This window comes from Protopterus annectens, chromosome 14.part0, assembly GCF_019279795.1.
Source record: "Protopterus annectens isolate FY-2018-M chromosome 14.part0, PAN1.0, whole genome shotgun sequence".
NCBI classification, from domain to species: domain Eukaryota; kingdom Metazoa; phylum Chordata; order Ceratodontiformes; family Protopteridae; genus Protopterus; species Protopterus annectens.
In genome coordinates this window covers 934,917,376-934,936,892 of record NC_056748.1, presented here as the reverse complement: position 1 = coordinate 934,936,892, position 19,517 = coordinate 934,917,376, and the positions used below count along the sequence as shown (strand labels likewise).

The window sequence follows — 19,517 nt, the reverse complement described above, 5'->3', positions numbered from 1 at the left end:
TGCCTACCTGCTGTAGAAAAAACATTTGACCCCCCCCCCCCCAAAAAAAAATGCACTTCCCAGTGCTGCATGGTTGCTGGGCTCCTCCCTTCACAGTAATGTGAGACTACTTCAACAGTACAGAAACAGGTCACCATTTTACAATACAGGGAGTGGCCTGGCTGCAGGCAAAGGTTGAGGGGGAAGGGCAGATTAAATGGCCAGAATATTGTTGCACACATTTAGGGAAAGGGTACGGACACAAGTGCCACAGCAATGAACATCAGTAGGTAGTGGTGGCTGGACTAGCTAGTCCACATGCACATAAGCTAGGGCGCACACACACACACACACACACACACACACACACACACACACACACACACACACAGAAGCATGCACCTTCCTGTTTATGGTGGTCCAAATATTCAGAACTACTGTCATATGGCAGATCAAAAAGAAGCAACTACAACAATCAAAAGGACAGATTGTGTTCTACAACACAACTAGACTACCAGCAGTACACTGCCCATTCACACACCTCCAGGAAGAAGACAGCACAGCTACTCGATTCTCTCTGTCCCCAACTAGTTTTTCAGTATCCAGAATTCCACTTCATCCCATAGAAATGGCCATTTCCCATACTACTGAGCCAGCACTCAATGGCAATATGACATCTGGTACCAGTATTTAGTAAAAATGCAACAGCATACTTCAGTCTGCAACTAGTGAGTGATGGGTCCACAACGTAGGGAAGGTGCTCATTCTATTCTGAAGCTTCAAACAGAAGGTTTTGGGCAGCTGTAGGTGGCCCCAAAGGAAAGGGGCCTTAGTGTTTCTAAATGGTGAACAGTTTTCTTTGCAGTAGGGGAACCCCCCCCACAAATTTCTATATTCCATTACACGAACAACAAAAAGTCAGACAGACGCTTGTGTTCACGAATGGAACTTTGACAGTGACCATCAATCAGTGTAAGCTGGTGATTTATAGTATTCCCTTATTTTACAAAGCAGGAAATGGATGAAAATACTTTATTTCAAAAAACATTAAATGGCAGATTAGATGCTATTTAATGTCTCAAAATGGAAAGGATGACATTTGGGGACAAATATGTACTAGGGGAGGAGGGGGAGAATGTTTACCTCAAGGAGAAATTGTGATGCAAAAATCCAGTCTCTCTTTAGAGTGTTATTTACTTATTTAAGGAAACCTAGATTAGTGCTGACACCGGAGGAACAGATGGCATTATTTATATTTGTGGGGAGGGAGACTGCTCTGATGGTGGCTGCAAAGGGAATACCTTCCACGTCAATGGGGACACACTGAAGTAATAAGATTTACTGCATCTGTGTTCTACTTCACACATGTATGTCACGTTTACTGTACGGCTGAAAGCACTGACAGTATGCTCTATGTTTTTATGTGCTACCTCAATCCTTTATGAGTCACCTCAGTTGTACCTAAACTCAATGAATCACCTCGGTTGTACCTACAATTGGAGAGATGTTTTGGTTCCCAAGACTGGCAAACATCATCACCTTCACAAGGAATAAATCCACATAATTTTAATTTTGCTAAAACAAAACAAAAAAGCACAATTTCTACAAAGAAACAATACCAATTAAGTGGGACACAAGTCAAACGGAATGAAACAGAGAACACTGGCTTGGCAACGGACAACATTCAAAGGGTCTAAAGTCAAGTGGAACCTGAAGATTACAACCCCGTTTTTTTAGCTTTCCCTTCCATGCCATTTAATTATGCAAACCTTGCTATCCTTCATGCCAAGAAATACCTTGGGTTACACTGGGACCACATTCTACAGGCCAGTTGTTCAGTGAACTGTGAGCGGCTGCTGACTCATAGCTAGGTAGTAGGCTATTGGCTCTAGAGCCTATGTAAGCCTAGCCAAAAATGTACCCTGGCTTTCGCCATCCAAGAAAATTATTTTCCTGTGCCCCTGTCGAGCAGAGCCACAGAAGTGATCCCCGGGGTGAATTTCCTATCTCCCATCTAATCAAGATTTTTCTTGAAGAGTGCTAATGAGGAGCTCTGTTTGACATAGATTGGTAGTCTGTTCCAGAGTATGGGAAGTCTCTGGGACAGGAATCTATCCCTCCAGCATGTGGTGACAAGGTTTAGGTCCCTAGAGCGTGTAGCTCGAAGGGATTGGGATTTCTTTAAGTGGAGTATGTCCAACAGCTCTAAGTTTGACATAGCTTTGTATGTTGGGCAGAGATGCAACGGAGTAAAGCTGGAGTTTTTTGAGACAAGTCTGCGTGTTTGAGGCCAGTAATCCTCTTTGAGAGGTATTTTTGTGGCCTTTCCAGTTGTTGTAGATGTCTTGTGAGGTACATACCAAAAGGGGCGCTGCACTCTATAATGGGTCTAATGAGTGATGAGTAGAGGGGAACAATGACTTCTTTTTTTCTGGATGAGAAACCTTTTGTAATGAGAGGAGCCATGTAGAAGGATTTCCTGACCACTGTGGCGATGTGATTATCAAAGGAGAGACTACTAACCACCTGTGTCCCAAGGTCTCATCACATTTTCAGCGTTAAGTAGACTACTAGCTATGTGGTAGTTCATGGGTACAGAGTTTTTACCAAAGGGGATGACAATACACTTTTTGGCATTGAACTTCAGGCCATGGCTTTGACACCAGTTATCTGTCTCAGTGACGCCCTTTTGTAGTATGTCCACATCGTTAGGAGTTACGATTATGGCTTCTAGTTTGCAGTCATCTGCAAACTTTGTTAGCCAAAGAACTTCTGTGTTAGCCTGTACTTCAGACAAAGCGAGACAATTAATAGGCTCATCAAAAGCAGCTTCGCAAAGATAATGCTCCAGAGTTTTGGCACTTTAAAAGAGAAACAAGGCACAAAGTATACTGATATTTTTACTGATGTATTATTTATTTTATTTTTACTAGAAAAACACAATTGAGCCCAGCAGCATAAGTCCACTTGTAAAAATGTAGAAAACACACTGCCACAGCTAGGAATCACCCATCGATACTTTACTGAACAAAATCACAAACAGATTGAGCGCTTTCTTCCCTTAAAATAGGGATTTCATCAGAATCTATATACATTCAGAAATTCCCCCTTTAAGTACTTTTTAAAAATAGTGATGTCACTCATTAAGAACTAATGAGCCTAATTTAAAGTGCTACAGGCATAAATAATTGTTTTGTCTGTTATACATTCATAAAAACATCAATAAAACCTTTAAAAGTGTGCAGTAGTCTATTTTAAAAGTGTTGTTAACCTTTACCACTTACTATCTTTAAAATAACATGTTGTGTAAAATTCATTTCATAAGGTCCACTTTTTTTTATTTAGTATAGGCTTTATAGAGATAATTTCATTTAAGCCTGGAGGTATACTTGCTTGCAGTTTGATTTGCCATTTATTTTCCCTCTCTTCTATGTGCCTCCTTATAGTCACCACCCCTCGTTTTTTTTTTAACTTTCTCTAAAATACTAAACCTGAATTCTTTATAGTCCTGGGAGATACTGATATGTCTATATAGGACATTGTTGGTGTTTTTAGTACTTATTTGGTTATGTGTATTCATAAATCCTGTCCCTCAGTCTTCTCTCAGTTTTACCTACGTAAAAACTGGGACAGGTTTTACACATAGCCAAATATATCACTCCAGTAGTCTGGCAGTTCCCTTTCTCAGGTCTTACTACAGTTTTTAACAGGTTGTTGATTTTTATCTTCTCATCTAGACAAATGTATTTACAGTATGAACAATTGCCACATGTTGTGGTACCATGCTTGTTAATAGGTTTAAATGCCATTTCAAAATTCTTTTTCAGATTTGGACCAACTTTGTAAACAAAGTTTGGTTTACTACCTCCAATGTTCCATAATTTTGGGTTATTTTTAAGAATAGCCCAGTTTTTGTTTATGATTTTTTTCTACCTCTGCTGCCTTGCTTCCATATGGGACAATCATAGCTCTTTCAAACCTTTTGTTTTCTACTTCTTTTGTACTTGTACATTCTTGTGGGGTACACATATTCCCTAATAATGGTTTATATTTCTTGCCCCATTCACCTCTCACGTAATCAACATATTCCTTTATTATTTTCACAGGGTACCCCCTTTCTTGAAACATGTTAGTAACTTTAATTAGTTCACCTTCTAAATCATCTTGTTTCGAGGTCATTCTGGCTATTCTAATCAATTGGCCTTTTATTATACTATTCTTTTGTCTAAATGGATGGTCACTAGCGTATTGCAGATAAGAGTTACTAAAGGATGGTTTTCTGTAGACTTTGGATTTGAAACAGTTGGTATCTTTTTCTATGTATGTATCGAGATAGTTTATTCCTTTCTTGTTGTAAACCTATGTGAACTTTAAGAATCCTGTACTCTCATTGAGGCATTGGACTAAGTCTGTAATTCTGTTCTCTGGTCCTTGCCATAGGATAAAGATGTCGTCCAGGAACCTCACATATAATTTCATATATTGAAAGAATTCACTATTAAATACATACTTTTGTTCCCACTCCAAAAGTACAAGATTGGCAAAGACAGGGGCACAAGAAGCTCCCATTGCTACGCCTCTGTGCTGTCTGTAATATTCTTTGTCAAAGATGATGTAATTATAATCAAGAACTATTTCCATGAATTCAACCAATAAATCTTTGTCATTTTCTAAAAAAAAAGTGTTTTTTTGGAGACAATCTCCAAAAAAATTCTAGCCCTTCTTTTTTGGGGATAGATGTAAATAATTCTACTACATCTATGGTAAGGAAAATTATATCCTTGTTCCAAAATTCGTTCTTTATTCTTCCTAAAAAGTCCCATGAGTCCTTGAGAATGTGCTCACTATTTGAGACCTGCTGTTTCAACCATTTATCTACAACCACTCCAAAGGGATATGGTTTTTGACCCACGTCCATCTACTATTGGTCTAAAACCTAGTGGCTACTTTTGGATTTAAGATCTTTAAATAATTATATAAATCTCCTGTAATTCTTTGTTCTAACAAATAATCTTCCAAGTAGTAATCTATCCTTTTGTGGCTGATGTTTATTTCATTCAGGGAAGATGGTTGATATGTTTCTACATCATTGAGCATTTCAAAAATTTTTTGGGAATATTCTAATGTATCATAGAAAACCATCCCACCTCCCTTGTCAGGTCTCATAATTCTAATGGTCTGGTCTCTTTTTGAAGCTTGTAGGATCTCATTTTCTTTTTTACTGAGATTTTTGTATTTAAATTTATGTTGTTCTTTACTTTTTAGCTGATATACATCTTCCATGATAGCTTTTCCCAAAACATTTAAATTAGGATCTCAGGGTGGATTGTAAACACTTTTATTTCTTGGTTCTGTGTTGTTAGTTCTCCTTTCATTTTTTGTTAGGTCTTGACATAAGTAAGCCAAATTCAGCTTTCTCAAAAACATCTTTACCTCTATAATTGTTTCAGTGTAGTCAAAACTTCTTGCAGGAACAAATTTTAATCCTTTCATACATAATTCAAAGTGTCCCTTTGTTAACTCTATCCCTGCATAATTGTAGATATGATATCCCTTTTCATGGTGTTTATTATTCCATTTTCCTCAATGGTTTCTATCCTTTCTACTTTTTGTACCTGTTCTTTTTGTTCCATCCTGTTGGCCTTTGATTTATTTCCTCTACCAATCCTACATCCCATTCTTAGTGATATTGAAAAGGTGGAGGGGCATAATTATCTTTATCATAATGTTCATTAGTGTACACCTTTCCTTTTGTTCCCCTGGGTGCATTTTTGTTCTCATTGTGATTGTATCTGTTATATTTCTCCTTGTTTTCAAACTTTACCAGATATGCCCTGTTCTCCTTATATTCATCTAAATCTCTTTGCATTTTTTTACATTTTGTTTCAAACAGCCTGTTACACTTAAAATCAATGTTTTCTATTTTTCTGTAATACATGCCTTCATATTCCCAGGACTGTAAAGAATTCAGGTTTAGTATTTTAGAGAAAGTTAAAAAAAAAACGAGGAATGGTGACTATAGGATCCACATAGAAGAGATGGAAACTAAATGGCAAATCAAACTGCAAGCAAGTATACCTCCAGGCTTAAATGAAATTATGTCTATAAAGCCTATACTAAATAAAAAAGTGGACCTTATGAAATGAACTTTACACAACATGTTATTTTAAAGATAGTAAGCGATAAAGGTGAACAACACTTTTAAAAGAGACTACTGCACACTTTTAAAGGTTTTATTAATGTTTTTATGAATGTATAACAGACAAAACAATTTTTTATGCCTGTAGCACTTTAAATTAGGCTCATTAGTTCTTAATGAGTGACATCACTATTTTAAAAAGTACTTAAAGGGGGAATTTCTGAATGTATATAGAGTCTGATGAAATCCCTATTTTAAGGGAAGAAAGCGCTCAATCTGTTTGTGATTTTGTTCAATAAAGTATCGACGGGTGATTCCGAGCTGTGGCAGTGTGTTGTCTACATTTTTACAAGTTTATTTTATTTTTAATTTATTTTATTTTAGTGTGTAGGCCTCCTAAGAATAACTGCTTCTTTTGGGAATGCCTACAAATGACCCAGCCTCAAACAACAAAAGAAATAAACAATGTACCAGAGTAAGATGTACAGGCCAGTGAGGAGGTCCAGTTCTTAAACTGGACAGTCAACTCTGTACTTCACACAGAACAGCAAGAAATGTGTCAAACTACCTGTATTTGCAACAATCCATACCCATCAGCTTTTTTAAAACTGTTTTTAACTGGCTTAGAGTTTGTTTTCTCATTTCCTGTCTGCTTATGAAAGGGAACAAACAGTCATGAACTTCAGATGCTGGTGTTAACAAATGAGCAAGAATCAAATCATATACTGGATGCAAACTCATTATTACTACAGTCATTACAAAGATGATCATCAAGTCTTTGATCACAGGTTCATAGCAGGTTACTAGGCTAATGGTACAAGCCTAGCCAAGTTCAACCTTAAGGGTCTAGAGACATGGTCTATGTTATAAAGCAGATCTAAATCAGCACCAACCGCCCTATCCAAGGGGGACAAAGGTGAAACCCCTGAGGTTAATTTACAGTTTCCCATCCAATTGTCAAAGTTGCGCTTAAAAAGAGCTAATGAGGGACTCTGTTTAACCTGTATTGGAAGGTTTTTTCCCAGAGAGGAGAGGCAACCTCTGGGGGACATACCTGTCACTCCAACAAGTCCTGTTGATGTCACTTACTAGGTTAAGGTACCTAAAGCAAGTGAATCATGTACCATTTGACTTATGAATGTGCAGCACATCCATTAAGGGTGGATCAGAGGTTGCTTGGTATGCAAGGGGGTTATAATATTTTTTTTTCTGAAAGGTAAGCCTTTGCTTATGAGGTGAGCAATGTAGAAGGCCTTCCTAACCACTGTGGAGACATGGTGATCAAAATGAAGATTGTTGTCAACCTGTGTGCCCAAATCTCTCACCACTGACTTAGAAGTTAGACCGTTGTTATTATTATGGTAATCTGTGTGGACATCACCTTTACCAAAGTATTAACTTTTTAACAATTAGTATTGCTAAAGTATTAACATATTTGCATGAAGATTTAGCCATGGGTAAGAACTATTTATATGCGCACCCCAAACGACACCAATCTGGTTAACAGGCAAAACAATGCTCCTACTTAAGAGTGAACCTGCAAGCTACTCTAAAAATTATAGGCCAATAACTTGCCTTCCGACGACATATAAACTCTACACGGAAACTGATGCTGTCAGAGTTTATAGTCATTTAGAAGAAAACTCAATTATTGTAGTAGAACAAAAGGGCAATAAAAGAAAGTCATATGGAACTAAGGATCATTTGTTGTTAAGTGAAGTCATACTGGTAAACTGTAAAAAGTAAAAATTTAAGTATGGCATGGACTGACTATAAAAAAATTTGATAGTATCCCACATTCAAGGATAAAAAGTGCTTAAAAATGTATAAGCTACACCCTACACTGACCGACTACATTACAGTGGCCATGAAACAGTGGCAGACCACTTTGCAATTAAGCCATGATAAAGGACAGATTATTATCCCAGGGATAAAAATTCAAAGGGGGATATTCCATGGTGACTCTCTGTCACCGCTGATATTCTGCCCTGCCATTAACCCATTAAGCTGTTTACTTACCAGCTTAGGCCATGGCTACAATTTGGCTCCTAAAAAACAATCAAGTGTAAAGACTTACCTTCTCTTAGTCCATAATTTAAAACTGTATAGCTCATCAGATGAGGAATTGAAAGCACAGCTGCAGGCTGTCAAAACTTTTTAAGATCATATAAGAATGCCATTTGGTCCTGATAAGTGTGCAAAAGCAACCTTTAATGCAGGAAAACTGCAGCACCAGGAAAACATTAGTTTGGGACAAGAATAGGTTCATAGATTAGTACTACGCTAATTGCCCTTGCATGCAATTTTAAACCTAGCCAATTATCCCTTGTGAGACTCAAACCCTGTACCTTGTGTTTGTAAGGCAAACACCTTAACCATTAGGCCCACCCTCTCAACCCTGTTATTTGATATAAAAGAACTGGAACAAGAGGGAGTTTTACTTATTTGGGAATTGATGAAGGATCAACAATAAAACATGAACAAATGCGAATAAAATTTAGTAAGGAATACTTTAGAAAACTTAAATTAATCTTAAAAACAGTACTGACATCTAGGAACAAAATCCAAGCTATAAACCAGTTTGTTCGTCCTGTCTTAACTTACAGTTTTGGAGTGAATGACTAGCCCCAAAACATGTTGGATAGATTAGACAGGAAAACAAGGATGCTTCATGCTCACCAAATGATCTATAAAAATCAGTGCATAACAAGATCACATATTCCCGTTCCGAAGGAGGGATGGGCCTCCTTGAAAACTGATTACATGTACAGATCTGCAATCATGGGACTCCACACACATCTGCTGACCTCAGAAGACCCAAAATGCTGTGAACGTTTTGAAACATGACGAGAAGAAATTTAAGATGACTTCTCTGCTTAAATTAGCAGAAGCATATCGGCATCAAGCAGGAATGGAAATCAAACCAGAAGTAGATAAAAATCAGGCAGCAACTGAATGCGCCAAAAAACAAAAGAAAGAATATAAGGTGAAAGACCAGATGAGAAGGCAAGAAATGTGGAAAAAGCATAAATATAGTAAGTATATAGAACTTCCGGAGGAACCTCATATCGATCAGGAACGAATGCAGGAATGGTTAAGGAGAGACAAATTCAAGCCAAGAGATTATTGGTTAATATTGGCAGCCCAACAGAGTGAGCTACGTACATGCTGGTTTCCAAAGTCCATTGAACATGTGGGAGAACAGACAAATGTAAGTTTTGTAAAACAGAATTGGAAACAGTTGCACACCTTCTTGCTGACTGTGACATACTAATGGCAGAAGGGTTGTATACTGAAAGGCATAATAATGTGGCAAGACTGTTGCACTGGGGATTGTGCAAGCATTATGGTACTGAAGTGGCTGAAAAAACACTGGAAACATAAACCTCAAAGCATCATAGAAAATGATGAAGTTTATATCACATGGTATCAACCCATTACCAACAGTTCAAACGATAGATGCTAGAAAACCGAATACAAGTGGTCCAGGAAAAGAAGACAAAAGTAGTCGATCATTGAAATCGCTACACCCAGTGACTACAGTGTCTTGTGTACAGAGACACAAAGTCATAAAATGTCAGGATCTGCAGGCAGAAATGACAGCAATTTGCAAGAAAGATGCTCAGTTCCAATAGTAGTAGGAGCAACAGGTGTTATAAAAAAAAAAAAGTCTGCAATCCTATTTAAATACGCTACCAAGACATGTAGCTCTGTACGAATTGCAGGAGTCATTACTGAGCACATTGCGGGTGCTGCGAAGAGCACTTCTGGCTGAAACCAGAGAGCGAAATAGGGTTGCCACCTTTCATTGTGGCTAAAACCGGAGTAAAGCCACACCTCTCACGTCATCAGTAACCCCACCCATCCCACCCCTACCCCACCCACATTCCACCCATTTTGTGATGTCACAATGACATCACTCATCGAGGAACACCCTCTTTTTCCGTTCCTGCTGCCTGCTTTTGGCTGATTTACTATGCTTTTCTGTAAAAAAAAAAAAAAAAAAAAAAAAACATAGTAAATCAGCCGATTTACCAACTCTGATAGTCTGTTTCCTTTTTGAAACAGAATACTAGAGTTTTACAGTGTTTTCTGGACTACCAGAGAATCAGTTTGATTTCCAGATAGTCCGGAAAAAAAACGGAGGGGTGGCAATCCTAGAGTGAAACAGTACAGTTTTGTACCTACCATAAATGTAGATGTCCGAGAGACATGCAACTGCAGTCATAACATGTGGGTTGTCCTGCCTCAGGCAGCCCTCGGTCGACCGGATTCCAAAGTCTGGGTCCGACGTCGGCTGATGTCGCATTTCTCTCCGACGTCAGAGTGGCTGGAGTACATAAGCATCAGCCGACACCATTTTCTTCAGTGTTTCTTGCCCCAGATGCCAGGTGCCCTCCAAGGAAGGCTGTAATCAAATTGGTAGACAAACAGGATTCCAAACAAATACATGAGTAATAAAACAAATACACCATAACAGATATCCCCAGCTAAGAGTGAGGGGGATAGGAGTGGACCCTAAGCATAGAGGGGTATGGAGGGAGGGAAAACCTGACTGCAGTTGCATGTCTCTGACATCTACATTTATGGTAGGTACAAAACTGTACTATGTCCTTCAAGAATGCAACTGCAGTCATAACATGTGGGTAGAATACCATAGCTTAGCTGGGGAGGAGGTATGCTCTAGGAAAGAGATGGTGTGGCAATCAAACCCTGCAGGACTGCCAAGCAAAGCCTGCTCTGGATCTGGAATATAGGGGAGATTGTAGTGTTTTGAGAATGTATGCACGGAGCTCCATGTAGCAGCTTCTAGAATGTCCTTTGTAGGCACCCCTCTTAAAAATGCTGTAGAGGTGGCTGTAGCTCTGGTGGAATGTGGTCTGACATAGGCTAGAACAGTCTTTCCATGAAAGGAATAACAGAATCTGATGCAATGTCCAATCCATTTAGAAATAGTCTGTTTTGAAATTGCTTTTCCTTGGACTGCAGGGGCGTAAGCTACAAAAAGCTGTTCAGACTTCCTACTGGCCTTTGTTCTGTCCAGGTAGTATCAAAGTTGTCTATGAATGTCCAAGGTATGTAAAAGTCTTTCCCCCTTATTCTCAGGATTGGGAAAGAAGGCAGGCAGATGAATGGCTTGATTTAGAGAAACCCTAGATACCACCTTTGGCATAAAGGTAGGGTTGGTCCTTAATGAAACCCTGTCTCTGTGGAAAATAATAAAGGGTGGTATTGCCATTAGGGCCTGTAGTTCCAAAACCCTTCTTGCTGAGGTAATTGCCAACAGGAAGGCTGTTTTCCATGAGAGAAATTGCAAGACAACTGAAGCTGCTGGCTCAAAAGGAGGTAGAGTCAGTTTTTCTAAGACAAAATTGAGGTCCCAGGCAGGCACTGGGGCCTTTCTTGGTGGCTTAATGTTCTTGATTCCCCTGAGGAATTGTCTTAGTAAGGGGTGAGAAAAAACAGGAGGATCAGTGTTGTATCTAGCTGAAATAGCAGATGCATGTATTTTTATTGAAGAATATGAGAGGCCACTCTAACATATCTGCCAAATATTCCAAGATAAGTGGGATGTTCAGTAATGATGCATCATGCCCTTTGCTGGTATTCCAATTGCTGAATCTTTTCCACTTTGCTAAGTAAACCTTTCTGGTGGACGGTCTTCGAGCCTCTGTTAGTATCCGCTGAACTTCCTTGGAGAGAGGTAAGTTGAATTCATTTATGGGATCTCCTAGGCTGTTAGCTGCAGAGTCTGAAGGTTTGGATGCAGTGTTTCGAAATTGTGCTGAGTCAAAAGTAGAGGCCACTGAGGGAGGGCCCACCTCCTGGTGTGACATATGCTCCGTAGTAGTGGGTACCAGTGTTGTCTTGGCCTATCCGGAGCTATTAATATTCCCTTGGGCTTCTCTGCTTTGATCTTTAGTAATACTGAGGTCATCAGTGGCAGAGGTGGGAATGTATAGATTGCTAGGGAGTTCCAGTTGAATGAAAGAGCATCTATTTTCCAAGCCTTTGGATGGTATGTCCTTGTGCAAAATTTTGGTAGTAGATGATTGAGGTGAGTGGCAAATAGGTCCACTTCTGGCTTGCCCCATGTCGAAGTGAGTTGTCTGAAAGCCTTCGGATGCAACCTCCACTCGTGTGGATCTGTGAAATTCCTGCTTAGGCTGTCTGCCAACACATTGTCTTTTCCTGGAACAAACTGTGATTGCAACTGGATGTTTAGACTCAGTGATTTCTCCCAAAGCTGCATTGTCAGTCTGCAAAGGGGGTAAGAGTGAGTGCCCCCCTGCTTGTTTATGTACCACATCACAGTGGTGTTGTCTGTCCGTATCATTAAGTGGCCTTGCTGGAGTTGGTTTTGAAAAGCCTCGATAGCATGCATTACTGCCAGCATTTCCTTTTGATTTATATGCAGATGTGTTTCCTTTGGAGACCATTGTCCTTGTATACACCTGCCTTCCATGTGTGCCCCCCATCCGAGGTCTGAGGCGTCTGTAGTCATGGTCTGTGTTATCTGTGGTTTTTTGAATGACAAACCTGTGTTTTCCTGGCTCACCGAAGCCCACCATTGGAATTCCTTTTGTAAGCATGGAATGAGTGGTATGATTGTCTCCAAGTTGTTGCTGTGCTGAGACCAAACGCTTTTTAGGTACCATTGAAGCTTTCTCATGTGTAGTTTTGCTAATGGAACCAGTAGAATGCAGGATGCCATGTAACCCAGGGCCTGTAGGAATCTCCTTGCAGTCATCTGGGTGAGTTTTGCTAAACCTTTGAAGTATTGAGTTAACTTCTCTTGCTTGTCTTCTGTCAGGTAAGCCATTTGAGAGGCTGTGTCTAGTTTGGCTCCTAAGAAGATTATTTGCTGGGATGGCTGCAGTCTTGACTTTTGGAAGTTGACTGTGTATCCCAGAGCTTGAAGTAATCGTATGACATATTCCAGATTTTTTGTCAACATCAATTTGTCGTCCGCTTGTATGAGGTAGTCGTCCAGGTACGGGTAGATTTGTATACCCTGGAGCCTGCAATGAGCAATTACTGAAGCCAGGCATTTTGTAAACACTCTGGGCGCAGTAGATAAGCCAAATGGCAATGCTGAGAATTGATAATGCTCTGGCCCTGCAAGAAATCTGAGGTATCTTCTGCAACTGTGACTGATAGGGACATGCAGGTATGCCTCCTTGAGGTCCAGAGTGATCAGCCACGACTCCTTGCCCAGCATGGGAAGGAGTTGCTGAAGAGTCAGCATTTTGAACTTCGGTACTATGAGAAAGGTGTTTAATGCGGACAAGTCCAGTATTGGTCTCCATTGAGTTTCTTTTCTTGGAACAAGGAACAGTCTTGAGTAAAACCCCTGATCTTGTTCTTGTTGTGGAACTCTTTCTATTGCTTTCATTTGAGTTAGCAGAGAGATTTGCTTGATAGCCTCTACCCTTTGATGTTGTGGTAGATTTGGCATGCCTTGTTTCCTTGGTAAGGTATGTAAATGAAACCTGTACCCTCGGTCTACAATGTCCAAAATCCATTTGTCCTTTGTCAGTCTGTGCCAGTTTTCTGCAAACAGAGATAATTTCCCGCCCAAGGGAGCTTCTAGTTGTTCCCTGGTAGGCGGTAGTAGAGGAAAGTCATTGAGATTGTGGTTGTTGGGCAGGAGAAAGCCCTCGTCACCTCTTTGGTTTCCTGGCTGCCATTGACGCCCCTGTAAGGGCCTCTGTATTGGCCTCTTCCTCGCCACGTCTGTTCTTACCCCTTTGAAACTTTTCTGGATTAGGAAAGGACCAGTTTTTTGAAGGCCATTTCCTACTGAATCTGGGGGGTTGAACCTGGAGGAAATCCTTTACAGTTTGAACTGATTTTGCTTTTTCTTCGATGGTCTTTAGCACATCCTTAGCATTTGCACCAAAAAGCTTGTTCTTTTCCAGAGGTGCATCCAGAAGTTTTGCTTTTACATGATCTGGTAGAGGTTGATCTTTTAACCAAGCATGTCTTCGCATCACTGCCCCTGTCATAGCTGCCCTACATGAAGCTTCCAGTGCATCATATCCACACTGCAGGAAGTGATTGCTTACTAGCTGAGTGTTATGTACAGCTTCCTGTAAAGTCTTCCTGTCTAAAGGATCAGGAGAAGCTAGTGTTTTTTGTAAATCTTCTAAGAGATAATCCTGATATTGGAACATATGAAAAAGGCAATTTAAAGCTCTCATAGATAAAGTAGTGGAAGTGTAAACCTTTTTACCCCATCTCTCTAATGACCTTGCTTCCCTGTTGGAGGTCAAAGGATTTTTTGAGGTGGAGGCTGAAACTCCTTTGGGCCCCTGTGAAATAGTTTCCAAATCAACAGTATGGGCCCTGAATAAATGGGAATGAGTTTCTGGGACCCTGTAATACCTGTCTGGCTTGGCTGGTGCAGGAGGGAGAGTATCAGGGGTAGCACTAGAATCAGAATACAAATCATCCAGAACATCAAGTACAGGAGGAATAGCTAAGGGCCTGTGCTGAGGCTTCTTAAGGAAAGTCCTAAGGCGTTTCCTGGAATCAGAATATTCCTGGCCCTGCCACTTGAAATGTTCCCTCATGGTGTGCAGAACTTCCCCAAAGGAAATATCCTCAGGAGGGGAGGCCGAAGGTATGGAATCTTCTGCATCAGAGTCCTCATAGGTCTGGAAGAGCTCTTCCTGGTTATCAGAGTGGACAGAGCCCTCAGAGTCTTCATCTGAAGGAGTAGGGTCAGAGGGTTCAACCCGGGGCCTTTTATCAGGAGGAGGCTGGGATGCTCTCTCAGGATGGGTCTGCGAACCTCTAATCATGGAAATTAAATCAGCAGCCATGGACATAATTTGTGTCTCCGGAGTCGGCTGAGGTAAGGCTCTTGGAGTAATATGTTTTGTTTTGCTGGCTGCCTTAGCCCTAGTGTAGGCCTTAATAGACATGGCCATAGGGGGCCTGGCAGCTCCACGTGCAGGAGTGACCTTGTCTACAGCAATGGTCTCGGGCATTTCCTCGGTTTCGGTATCCGGAGGAAAATCTATAACTGGCGTCGGAGTAATGTCTGGAATCGGAGTCGTCGGTAATGCGGTGTCTTCGGTTCGGAGCGGTGGAGAGACCGTCTCAGAGGGAACCGGAGCACTCGCTAGGTTTTGGCGTGGAGTCGGTAGTAGACACGGGCCGAGGATGTCGGTCCCGGTCTTTTCGCTTTTTGGGAGTTTGCGGTGTCGGAAGATCCGACGGCATGGTATAAGCAAATTTATCACCGAAAAAGTCTTCAGCGAACTCCGCCCGGCGCCTGAGAGTGCGCTTGTTGAAGCGAGCACAGGCTACACAGGCTGAGACGTCGTGGTCTGGGCCCAGGCAAGGGAGGCAGTAAGAGTGGAAATCCTTATGAGGTATTTGTTTCCCACAAAAAAGACAATTGTTAACTTTTTCAGTAATTTCTGACATCGGCTGAGGCAAGAAAAGGTCCCCAATGGGGTACTTAGCTTTTTTGATGACTTCGGTATCGTAGAATACAGGAGCTGACCGACCGGCACTTGCGAACTGCTTCTGCTTCGGGCACCGCGCGGCAAGAAAGACTGAAGAAAATGGCGTCGGCTGATGCTTATGTACTCCAGCCGCTCTGACGTCGGAGAGAAATGCGACATCAGCCGACGTCGGACCCAGACTTTGGAATCTGGCCGACCGAGGGCTGCCTGAGGCAGGACAACCCACATGTTATGACTGCAGTTGCATTCTTGAAGGACATCATACTCATTTCATGAGCTTTAATCGTACTTTGACTTAGGAATGGGGTCCATTCCCATCATGGTTTTAGAAACCCAAAAGACTAGAGCGATAATGCATTTTTTTGTCCCGAGTTCAAGGCCATGACTTTTGCACTAATCATTGGTTTACTTAAGTACTTCTTGTAGAATGCTGACATCATTTGGGGACTCAATGACTGCTCCCAGTTTGCATTCATCAGCAAACTGTCAACCACAGACTTTTTGTATTTGCCTGTACTTCTGAGAAGTACAGTCCAAATAACAGGGGCCCCAGCAGTAATCCCTGTGGAGCACAACTGGTAACAGGTCTGCTGGTGGAGTCCCTTATTTTGACTATGTGTTATGTCGGTGAGTTAGTTTGCAACCCACCTCACAGTATATGGGTTGATCCCCAGCTAGGTGAGTTTTTCAAAGATGCCCGAGTGGGGGAATTGTGTCAAAAGTCTTGGCCAGGTCTAGGTAGGCCATATGCGTAGATTTGCCTCTGTCCAGGGTTTTAGTGACAATCACGAAAAAGTCCACCAGGTTCAACATGCAGGATCTCCCTTTAACAAAACCACACTGGGTTGGGTCAAGTGTTTGAAGGTCTCCTATATTCATGTTGATAAGGTCCATGATGATTCCATCCAAGGCTTGGGAGAGAAGGCTGGTTAGGCTAATGGGTCTATAGTTCCCAGGGTCAGTGGATGCACCCCCATTGTGCAAGAGGATGACGGTAGTGGTTTTCCATTCAGCAGGGACAAAACCAGTGGTTAGGTTGTGGTTGAAAAGAGTACTCAATGGTGTTGCTAACTCCTGGTTTAAACCACTGAAAAACACAGCCTGGGATGTTATCAGGTCCCATACAGGCTGTGTTTTTAGCCTTGGAGAGAGTGGTTAAGACCTGCTCTTTAGAGATACTAGGTGCAGAATAGGTGGTTTCCAAATTTGCTTGAAAAATTGATGTCAAGAAATTCACCTGGAGAGCAGCGCGAGAGTGGAGTGGCAAAAGCAAAGCTGAATCTTGACACTTATTCTGAGAACATGCACCATCCTGGCTGTAACCAAAGACATTGGTCGTAGCTCTTCTGTAAAGACAAAACAAAAGTGTATGACAACCAAGTGTTTCACAGCTTCAAAAACTGTAACACACTTAACGCTACCTGACAGATTAGCAGCTAGAAGTGGTGTGTGATTCTGTTAACAGTTTTAAAAGTTGCAATGCACGTTTTGCTACCATATAAAACAAACACAATACACATTTTAAAACTGTATGAGCTTTCCGCCACTGTTTTGTAGTTGCTACTGTTTGTTGTTCTCGCATAAGACTGCAGCTTGAACAGCACTGAAAGGTTCTTAAAATATTTGTTAAGCACATTTTTTACATCAAAAAAGTACCTAACAAAGCTGTTTTCTTCCTGAATTTGGAATATAATAGGCATATGTATATGTGTGACATTCCAGATCAAGCTGTGAAGCACAATACAGATAAGTAACTACCAGTGTGCAAAATAACTGAACATTCAAAATATGGTCAATCACAGATGGTTAGACAATAACCAAAGAGTGCCTCAAGCTTCCTGCAATAAACTGCCATGTCTCTCAGTATCACTAATAAGAGTCTGTAATCAGACAAGCGGGCAACTGCATAATCCAGAGATAATGAGTGCCTGCCTTCTGTGATCCAATACAGAACAAATTCATGATTCAACAAAGTAACTAGCCTGCTCAGTAGTGGTACAACCAGCTGAAGCCACTAATAAAACAACCTCATTACAATAAGCAAGCTTTTCTACTTAATTTAAAAAAAAAAAAAATTAGAAGTACATTAATTTACTACCATGCCCAATACCTTAACAATAATTGTCTCCTAATCGAGATTTAAGGAAACGTTAATACCTCCATTACAAATCAAGTTAAGCACTAGCTGAGGGTGATGGAAAGGTCAAGTAACTTAGGAATGGAAATGCATGCTTAGTCACATCCCAATTATTCTACAGTACAGGCAAAAAAAAAAAAAAAAAAAAAAAAAAAAAAAGGATGAAACGCAGCACGATTCTGCATCGCTCAGCAAAAAAAAAAAAAAAAAGACAACACTGACTGCAGCAGGAGAGTAACAGCAAAAATTATATTAACCAAGGGATGAAAATATCTGAAAACCCAAGGGAATAACACTTGGCTCTTTAGTCAGACAATAGTGTAAACATTCCCCAGGCGAGTATTTCATACCACTGCTATATTAAGATTCACTGTTTTAAAATCTTATAGAAAACAGTTCCTATGATGAAACGTTATTGCCAATGGTCTAAACTGGTACCTGCACTGCAGCTCTGAAAATGTCTAGGTTCAGCACTGACAGCAGGTCTTAAACTCAGCACACATACTAGATAATGACAGGAAACTAGGTCTATAAATCTTTTACAACGCCACTAAGATGGAACTGCTATCAAGTTCATATATGAGAAAAAGACGAAGTGTGACTTCTACATTGCAAATCGTGGTGACTGCTGTTTTAGTGGAATCAGAGTCTTATCACACACTGAAACACTGAATGATGGATAATTTCTACCAGGTTATACCCATAAGGTGGCAACTGCCAAGAACAAACAGTTTGCAAACAGCATGCTAGGAAGCTACCAGATATTATGAAAGCACTCATCAATCTAACCTATTTCAACATTAAAAGCATCACAAGTTTGATAAGCAATACCTATTTCTTAATGTAATACAGGGCGTTAAGCCAAAACAGCATGTTACAGTAAAAGTTCTGTGTTAATGCCATATACCCAGTGCACAACATATTATGGACATCGGCAACAGTACAGCAAGTATAGCACAATCAGCTGCAATCAAAATACACAGCAGCTGCTTAAACAAGACAGCAGAACCAGCATTCACTACACAGTCCTCGTTTTTATGTTAGAGCTAGTAAAAATGAGCAACATCTGTCTGTTACCTGGGCTAAGGCCAGGGGGGTACTTTTGTCCAGAATGGTGTAGAACCAGTTGACCTCCTACACAGGACAATAACATACAACTTGCATCTGCCATGACGTCACTACATGTCTGGGTACAAAAGAGTGTACTTCAGGTGCATTCATTCGCTGCATGAGTGTCAACTGACCGTGTAGTTAAACTGTACTCTGATTACTAAGCAGAACACGCAATACTACGACTCCCAAGTGTGGAAAGCAGACACCTTCTGACGCACAAATTCTACATGGCAGAGATTATGTAAGGTGGTCCATGGACACCCTTTCACCAATGACCTAATCCACCACGACAACATTATCGTTAATTTAGTGGAATTAATCAGCCTTTTTTTTTGGGGGGGGGGGGGTACCAGAGCCCTTGCCTGGAAAAAAGGCAGCTACATACATGGATAACATATGAACTCCTCAAAGACAGTGACAAGATCATACAAAGCCTGGCCCTGGAGCTGTAAGACTATGTATTTTATTAGTAAAGTCAAATAACTGTTCACGGAGCTACCAGGCCAAATAAATCTCTTGTCACAACTGCAACAGCATATAACAGTCCATAGGAATGAAGCAAAAATTATATATATAAAAAACTCAGATTTATTCATCGATGGTAAGCGCTTTCACTTAGGAGCTTCTTCAGACCAAGTAATCCATAAAAACAAAAAACACAAGTATATAT

The 19,517-nt window shown here is 40.7% G+C and overlaps 1 protein-coding gene across 1 annotated transcript in view; it reads right to left on the bottom strand.

Annotated features, from left to right (window-relative positions):
- Window positions 1–19,517, bottom strand: part of ADK (adenosine kinase) — a gene marked incomplete in the record, with an annotated part of 3,127,006 nt that overhangs the window by 1,603,494 nt on the left and 1,503,995 nt on the right.